Here is a 7,373-nt window from a genome sequence, read left to right as displayed (position 1 = left end):
CGGCCCCGTTAGTAGCAGCAGGACCCGGTGAGGGTTTGGCCGGGGGACCGAGGCCTGCCCTTGCACAACTGCCCTCTTCCTCCTCATCTCCTCCTTTGCTCGGGGTTCTCGGCGGCAGCGCCGTGACGAAACTTCGCTCAAAACTGGTTTTCCTTGCTCAACAGTTCAGGGAAGAGAAGATAAAACAGAAGAGCTTTGCTCTTCACCTACTCGGAAGAGTACGTGTCACCTTGCAGCTACGGGAAGTTTCACTGATCCTCCTGGTTTTGGAGTAACATAATATTCATTGGTTTTAAGGAAGTTTTGGTAATTGAGAAAGGGTCTGCAGTTGCCTAATTCCCGCTTTGTATTTCCACGGTGAGAATGACGTATACATAAACGGGTATATATATCTGTGATGAAATATACAGAAATACTGTATATTTCTGCTGCTCTGAAACCTTCATCTTCTGGCAAATTACTAGGGCAAAGTGCAGGCAACGTGAGAAGTTCGTCCTCGTGTAGGTGTGAGCATGTAAACCCCAGTGCTGCTGACGCGGGCGTGCTGCCCTGGTGCCGGCTTAAACACACGCTTCATGGTGCATTTCGTTCCGCTGCTGGGTTTCAGTGCCAGCTCCGGGCTCTGGCAGGCTGCGGGGTGCTCGGGGTTCTGGGGGATCAGCAAGTGTGTGGAGAGGTGGTTTGACCTGCGCTGGGCTTTTCAGGGTTGCTGTAAACCTCTCTGTCAGCTGCTGCAGTGAAATGGAAAGCAAGTGGCTGAGGGTTATTGTTAGAACACTGGGCGTAGATGTGACACTGTGGCATGTCACACCACACCGCGTTTTTGAGAGGTACAGGACTTCCTTTCCTCCTGAGTCAAGACTGCTGAGGAATCGCAGTGCTTACCTGGTTATAACTCGGAGCAAATGTTAGTGCTTGTGTCAATAAAAGAAAGCAACTGTTGTGCTTTTGCTATTTCTGTCAATACGTATTGCTTGCATATGTAGACTGAGAGTCGGACTGAAGAATATAATTATTACACTTTAGTAGGTCTTTTCATCTCTTGTCCTGTCATATTAACTCACTTATGCTTTAAATTTTCTTATCTTTGACCTTGTCTGTTTTCTTTCCTCATTACATTACCTGCTTGTGTGACTTACTTTATTCACCCCTCTTTTTGCACCTAATATAGTTCCTAGTGAACTTAGTGAAGTGAGTCCCATTAATTTGAAGAATAGAAGAACTGAGGCTGAGGTGGTTTTCTTCTTCACACTGTTGGCTTTTTCTAGCTTGGTTTTGTTTGTTTGTTTTTCCTCTTGTGCCTAACCACAAATTCCCTTGTGGGGAACTGGCTGGTTTTGTTCATCACATCCAGAAGATTTATCTCTGTAGAAGACCAAGGAATATTTCCCATGCTTCATTGATATGAAGCAATATTGTAGAGATAATAGTTATAGAATAGCTTTTAAAGATCATCTCCAGGAGCAGCCTATTTAAATGCTGCTTGTTCTGCATGCAAGCTTCGCCCATAGAGCTCTGGAGGAGCACAGCGAGCCAGGAATGTTCTTGAATCCAGTACAGTGCCAAGTGCAGTGGGGCAGTCTGAAACTTATTTCACACCAGTGTGATGAGGTTCCACTAAGAGGAAAGGTATCTCATGATGGAACTTGGCCTGCCAGTGCTCAGAAATGCATTTTGTGACTGCCCTGTTGCGTTAGCGCTGAACTCGCACATTCTAGATTCTGTTGAACTTGCAAAGAGTTTTAGGAGGAGGGTTGTGGGCTCAGCAGTAGTCTTTGCTAAGTGGTCCTGGAACTGTTGTAGTAAAATGGACAGAATGGAACTAGAACATTGTATTTGCACCTGGTAGTGTTTGTTACTTTAATTACCCAGCTGTGCTTGAGGTACCCACGGAGGGCAAGCAGAGTCATGATGTTAGCCTGGCTCGCTTATGTTGCACCTTCTGCTTTGCAAGGGCAATCAGAGAATGTCCAGACTTGCTACGCTTCATGGACTTCAAGTGCCAGTGACCTCTGAAGTGTTGAATACTATCGTATTGCACAAGGACCCTCACCCTGTTTCACTCCAATGACTTTACCTCAGTTTAAGACAATTTTTTGCCACTTATACCAGGGAGGCTGCGTAGACTGTTTATTGAATGCTGCTGAGAGATCCCTATTGCTGTCACACCAAAATATCACATGTTGGGTAACACATGCTCTGTTTTTGATGCTATCTGCTATAACACATGCACCTTGAAGCAGAAAAGGACCTCCCTTTTGGCAGTTCCCTGTGTTGAGATACATACAAATATTAGAAAACAGGAGAGTGTGGTGACAGGAGATCAAAAGTGTATTTAATAATGCAATATGTTTTATTGGTGTTGGGATGTGGTGGCTGATGAAACCACAGTCATGCTTTCTGTAACCAGACCAAGAAGCAATGGAACTGGCAGAGCAGAAGCAAAGGATTGATACTGGTGGGGAAATATGCAAAGCAATTGGGAAGTTTGAAAAACAGGGAAAAGTGAGCTATCAGTATACATCATATAGTGGCAAAAAAATGATGCTGTCTGTCCAACAGCAGAGAATAACACGTTTCCAAACCCAGCAGTTTATCAGGACAGCATTGTGCTTTTGGATAATAACAGTTGTTAGGAAAAGCTTGCTTTTGAAACTAAACAGACATAGTGTCTGCTCTCAGAAGATGGGGTTGAAGCTGTAGTTGTAATGTTCTGAAGAAAATAGTTTTCACTGTGAAATGCGAAACACTGTGCACAAAGCGATAGAGGGTACATTGGTTTTTCATTCAGATATATCGAATAGAATAACTTCTGTTTTCTTTTTAAGGAAAGAAGGCTTGTCCAAGTGTGGAAGATGTAAACAGGCCTTTTACTGCAATGTGGAATGTCAGGTATGGTAACACAATTTGTGAGGATGTTGGCGGGAAAGAGGGTGGGGGTTGCTGAGCTCCAAGTTTTGTTTATGTGGCAAGGATAGTCTCTAATTGTAGCTCTGGTTAATAGTAGTCCAGCCAATCTCAGCAGCCCCCAGATGCTGGCCATGGAGTTGTGCATTGGACAATTACAGGATTTGGACATGGTCTGCATGAGTCTTTCAAGATCAGTAGCTCCAGGGCTTGGTACCACTGAGACTTTGATTAGAGCTGCCTGTCAGCCCACTAATTATGTCTCTATTACTTCTTTCTTTAAGCACAAACCAGATGATTAAACATTAGCTCCCTATATTGGTAAGAGAGTCTGTGTATAATGGAAAAATCAAATCACTAAACAGCTGTCTTCAGGGGGTTTTGATGAGGGTTTTTTTAGACTTTGCAAATACTTTGGGTGGCCACAGCTGCCAGTGGTCAGAACCAGTTGAAACCCACCATACTTTCTCCCTACCTCACTCACTCTGGCAACTTTTGTCTTTTTTGTATACGTTGTTTTCTAAAATCTCCTGAAAACAGAATACAAGCATACACTGAGATAGAGCAATCTGAAGACATCCAAAATATTTGCATGCAGTTTTACTTCCGTTTTTACTTCAAACTACAATAAGCACCTTTGAAAAGAGTATTTTTTGCCAGAACTGGTATCTAGCCTTTGTAAGCTGTCAACTCGATATGGAAGAATTATCCAGTTTACTCAAGTGGATTGCTAGCTAAATCATGTAAGCTATGTAAGATCTGTGGTGCTGGGCACAGGGTATGGAGCAGTGCTCGTGAAGGGTTTGAGTCACCGAAAATCTGGCATGCAGCTATGTGTTAGCTATAAATAAGCCAAACCTCCTACATGATAGCATGCTGTTGAGTATGTGGGTTGCAAGCAAAGTGTTCTCCATTGTCATTATGTGGACAGACGCATTGTGGTTGTGTGTGTTCAGTTCCTGAGCACTTTGGAGATGGCTCCCAGTTTTATTTCAAGGGTGTATCTTGATCTCCCATTGCACAAGCTCCAAAGCTACCCTGGCTTCCCCTTAGTTTTCCTTCTCTTGCCTCCTCAGATTCCTGCTTTCCCACAGTGCCTTAGCGAATTGTGGGTGAATCAAATGGCCTTTTGGTTTTGAAGCACCAGGAGGACTCAAAATGCTCAGGAGAAATAAGTTTTTATTAAAATTTGCAGTAGTTTACAGAATATTGAAAGACTGAGCTTGGCATGGCTGGGAAGAAAGCAAGCACTTACTGTGTGAGCTCCTTAAGGCTCTGGAGAGGAATCCAGATGAGTCTCAGAGACTGTGAAGAGAAACCCCATGATTCATTCGTAAGAAATGCTTACTTGTAAGAAATGTTTCCATGTGACAGTATTTCTAAGGAAGCTTTTAACTAGATGAGGGAAGAATATACTTGAACAAAGCAATTTATTGTCTGTGTAGTGCTTTTTACCTGAAATTGTGAGTTTCTGTTGCCATATAAAATTCACAATGCCTTATGAGGCAGGTGAGGAAGATTTACTCAAGTAGGAAAGCTCAGTGATTTGTGCCATTAAAAATAGCAAGTAGATGTCATGGTGGAAGTAGTAGAACTTATTTTTGCTAATCCGTAGTCCTTTGCTTTTACCTCCAAGTCTCTTGGTGTGGAGTATGATGCTTTAAATATAAAGGCCTTTGTTAGATGTTGTGATGCTTGCACAATTATACGCTAAGCACAGGTACTAGCACTTCACTCTTACTGGTGCTGTGCGTGTGGCTTTTGACTCCCTAGCTGATATAACAATATTTTCCATGTTTCTGAGTCAATCTGATGAAATTTATGAATGTTGCTGAGATTGAATTCTTTGACATTCTTTCAAAGTTACCTTCAACCATAATATTCTCTAGAAACCAGTCTCCGCTGACTGTACGTGCTGCACAGACAACCTGCACTGCATCTTCATCCCTGTCTTGTTCAAAGGCACTTTTCAGCAGTTCAGCAATTCCTTGTCAAAGCCAAAAAGGACATTTGTGCCTTGATACTGAGCTTGTAACTCTGGGTTGTATATGAAGTATATTGTATGGGATAGAAACCAAATGTTTTAAGCTTACTCTTTTCATTAAAGATCTGCTATACCACAATTCATAGGAATTATTTCTAGTGGTGGGGAGAGATGGATCAGAAGGAAACAGGAGAAAGGTGCTGAAGTGAGCAGCAGGAAACATGGTTTTTCAATGTCTTTTTCAGCATTCCAGATTTTATAATTGTAGACATCTTCGTCTCTCTAGTCTGTTTGTAGAGATGTGTGTTGAATGAGATTTCTTTTCCTCCATCAGAATTCCATGGTTATTGAAAATGAAGTTAGTGACACTGCATGTGTTTCCCACTCTGTGGAGCCATACAGTATCCTTGTTTTGAGGGCACTTTCCAAGCATTTAATGAATGAAGCCTCACAGCAGCCTTTGTGGCCTTCCTGTTTCTCCAAACGGGGGATAGCTACGCAAAGATGCATTGGCTTGATGAAAAGAGTGCATCTCCTGCCATATGGCCAGGCGTTTGATGCATGGATCGTGTCCTGCTTTGCAGGGTAATTCCTTTGCCCTGGTTGCTGGGAAAAGTGGTGTCACGCTGGAGTGTGAGGGACTGAAACCAGGGGAAGACAAAGCCTTGAAGTGATACAGGGGCTGATTTGTTTAGGGCAATCTCTGTACGCATGTATTTGCACACATACTGGCCCTGGCACAGTTCTTAGTCATAACATGTCTTTTGCCTGTTCTGGTCTATTATTTTGCTTTTAAGATAACTAACCTTAAGTTTGGCATGTATTAAGCTGGATCTTTGCATAGGTGTAGATTCAGTCTCTGATGCAGGGCACGTGAGAGTGGAAGTTGTCTTCACTGCCTGTCCTTGCTGCCTTGGAATGTTCTGTGGATTGGTACAATCCAGCCTGGGTTTGCTGCCTCTATTTTCCCCAGCCCCTAATCCAGTTCTGCTTTTAAAAGGGTTTGTGATTTCCAGCTGATCCATACCGTTGTGCTCTTCACTCTTGCCTTCTCGAAGCACAGGCCTGTTATTATATAGTGGCTTTCAGACCCCATCTGCAGCTGTTTGGGTCTTGACTTCTTAAATTATAATAATTTTAGTGGAACAGTAGGAGACCTGTGCTCATTTTTTCTCCTCAGAAATTAGCTGCTGAAACACTCTGAAGGGAAACGTTTTAAGAGGGTTACGTGGTTGCAATTGTGGAATCGGTGAACTTGAACCAGCTACTGGAGCTCCTCTATCTGTTATTACACATAGCTATTATTTGTCCCAGACAGAGTGGAGATCAGCTGGACAACGTACAGAAAGAGATGTTTTTGTCATGGCTTTCCATATTTGAAATATATTTCAAACAAATATTTACTGTTTTTTCTTAACATGTCATGTTAAAGAGTGTTGTAGCTGTTATCTCTGGAGTAAGGGAAACGTATTTTTAACTAGAAAGTCTCAAAATGTAGTTGTAGACCTGCAGAATCAGCATCAAGCAGATGTGTTAGAAATGGGACCTTGTAGAAATTGCCCACTCCTCTTTGGTGAGCTGTAGAGAAAATACAAACTTCTCGCTGCAATAATCCTGCACAAGAGGGATCTGACACTGCAAGACCCTGCTTAAGATTGCCTTGGGGATGTGTCTGTCCCCCTGTCCAAAACCTTTCTCCATGTGATTTTCTTTGCTGAATGTGTCATGTGAACCATTTGAACACTAACCCAGGGAAGTCAAACATCCTCTGTGGCCCAGCATTTAGTAAATGATGGTAGGGAAGGATGGCTGTGATGAACTCATGTGAGACTCTTGCCTTCAGTGCTTCATGAGGACTCTGTCAGAGAACTTTACCTGTTAATACTGGGCATCAGAAGTTGCCTCACTGAAACTGGATTAAGGACTTAGGTGCCATTTGAGCATACTTGGGCTGTAAGCTGTTGAAGAAGTGGGTTTAACCCCTACACTCACTTGCCCAGCACTTCTGTCTGGTATTTGTGTGTGTTTGTTTTCCATCAAATGAAATAGAACAGAAGTTTTACATCCTATTGGAAAAAGTCCATCTGAGGAAGGAGGTGTGAGAACATCTGTTGGGACTTTAGTCTTGTTTTTTTTAAGCATTACGATTTTGTTTGGTTGGTTTTTGTTTTGTTTTTACCTGAGCTATATGACAGTGTTCTGGGAATGAATTCAGTAGTCCTGGATGGTGGAGTCATTTTGAAGTACTTGGTGGACAAGATGGTTTCCATGCTTCGATGTGAAAAGCGTAAGCTTAAAAGAACTTCCATTCCAAAAATGTTGTCATTCACTTCTAAATGACGGGCAAAAATACTGTGGATGTTATGAAAATAGGAAGAAAATATCATTAATGTAGCATCAAGGGTTCAACTAGAACAATGCTACTTGTTATAATTCAAACTACTTAGAGAAAAACGTGGAAAAGAATGCAAAGTACATTCCT

General features: G+C 42.4%; 1 protein-coding gene across 1 annotated transcript in view; it reads left to right on the top strand.

The window, feature by feature from the left end:
• Window positions 1–2,832: 2,832 nt before the first annotated feature.
• SMYD2 (SET and MYND domain containing 2) overlaps window positions 2,833–7,373 on the top strand; it is a 26,110-nt gene continuing 21,569 nt past the window's right edge. The window contains exon 1 of the mRNA XM_010010667.1: window positions 2,833–2,892. The gene's annotated coding sequence lies outside the window, so the exon portion shown is untranslated. The remainder of the gene's footprint in view (window positions 2,893–7,373) is intronic.

The sequence above is a fragment of the Nestor notabilis genome, unplaced genomic scaffold (assembly GCF_000696875.1).
Source record: "Nestor notabilis isolate BGI_N333 unplaced genomic scaffold, ASM69687v1 scaffold3893, whole genome shotgun sequence".
Classification (NCBI taxonomy): domain Eukaryota; kingdom Metazoa; phylum Chordata; class Aves; order Psittaciformes; family Psittacidae; genus Nestor; species Nestor notabilis.
Note: the sequence above shows the minus strand (reverse complement) of the source record. Positions and strands in the feature narration are given on the sequence as shown.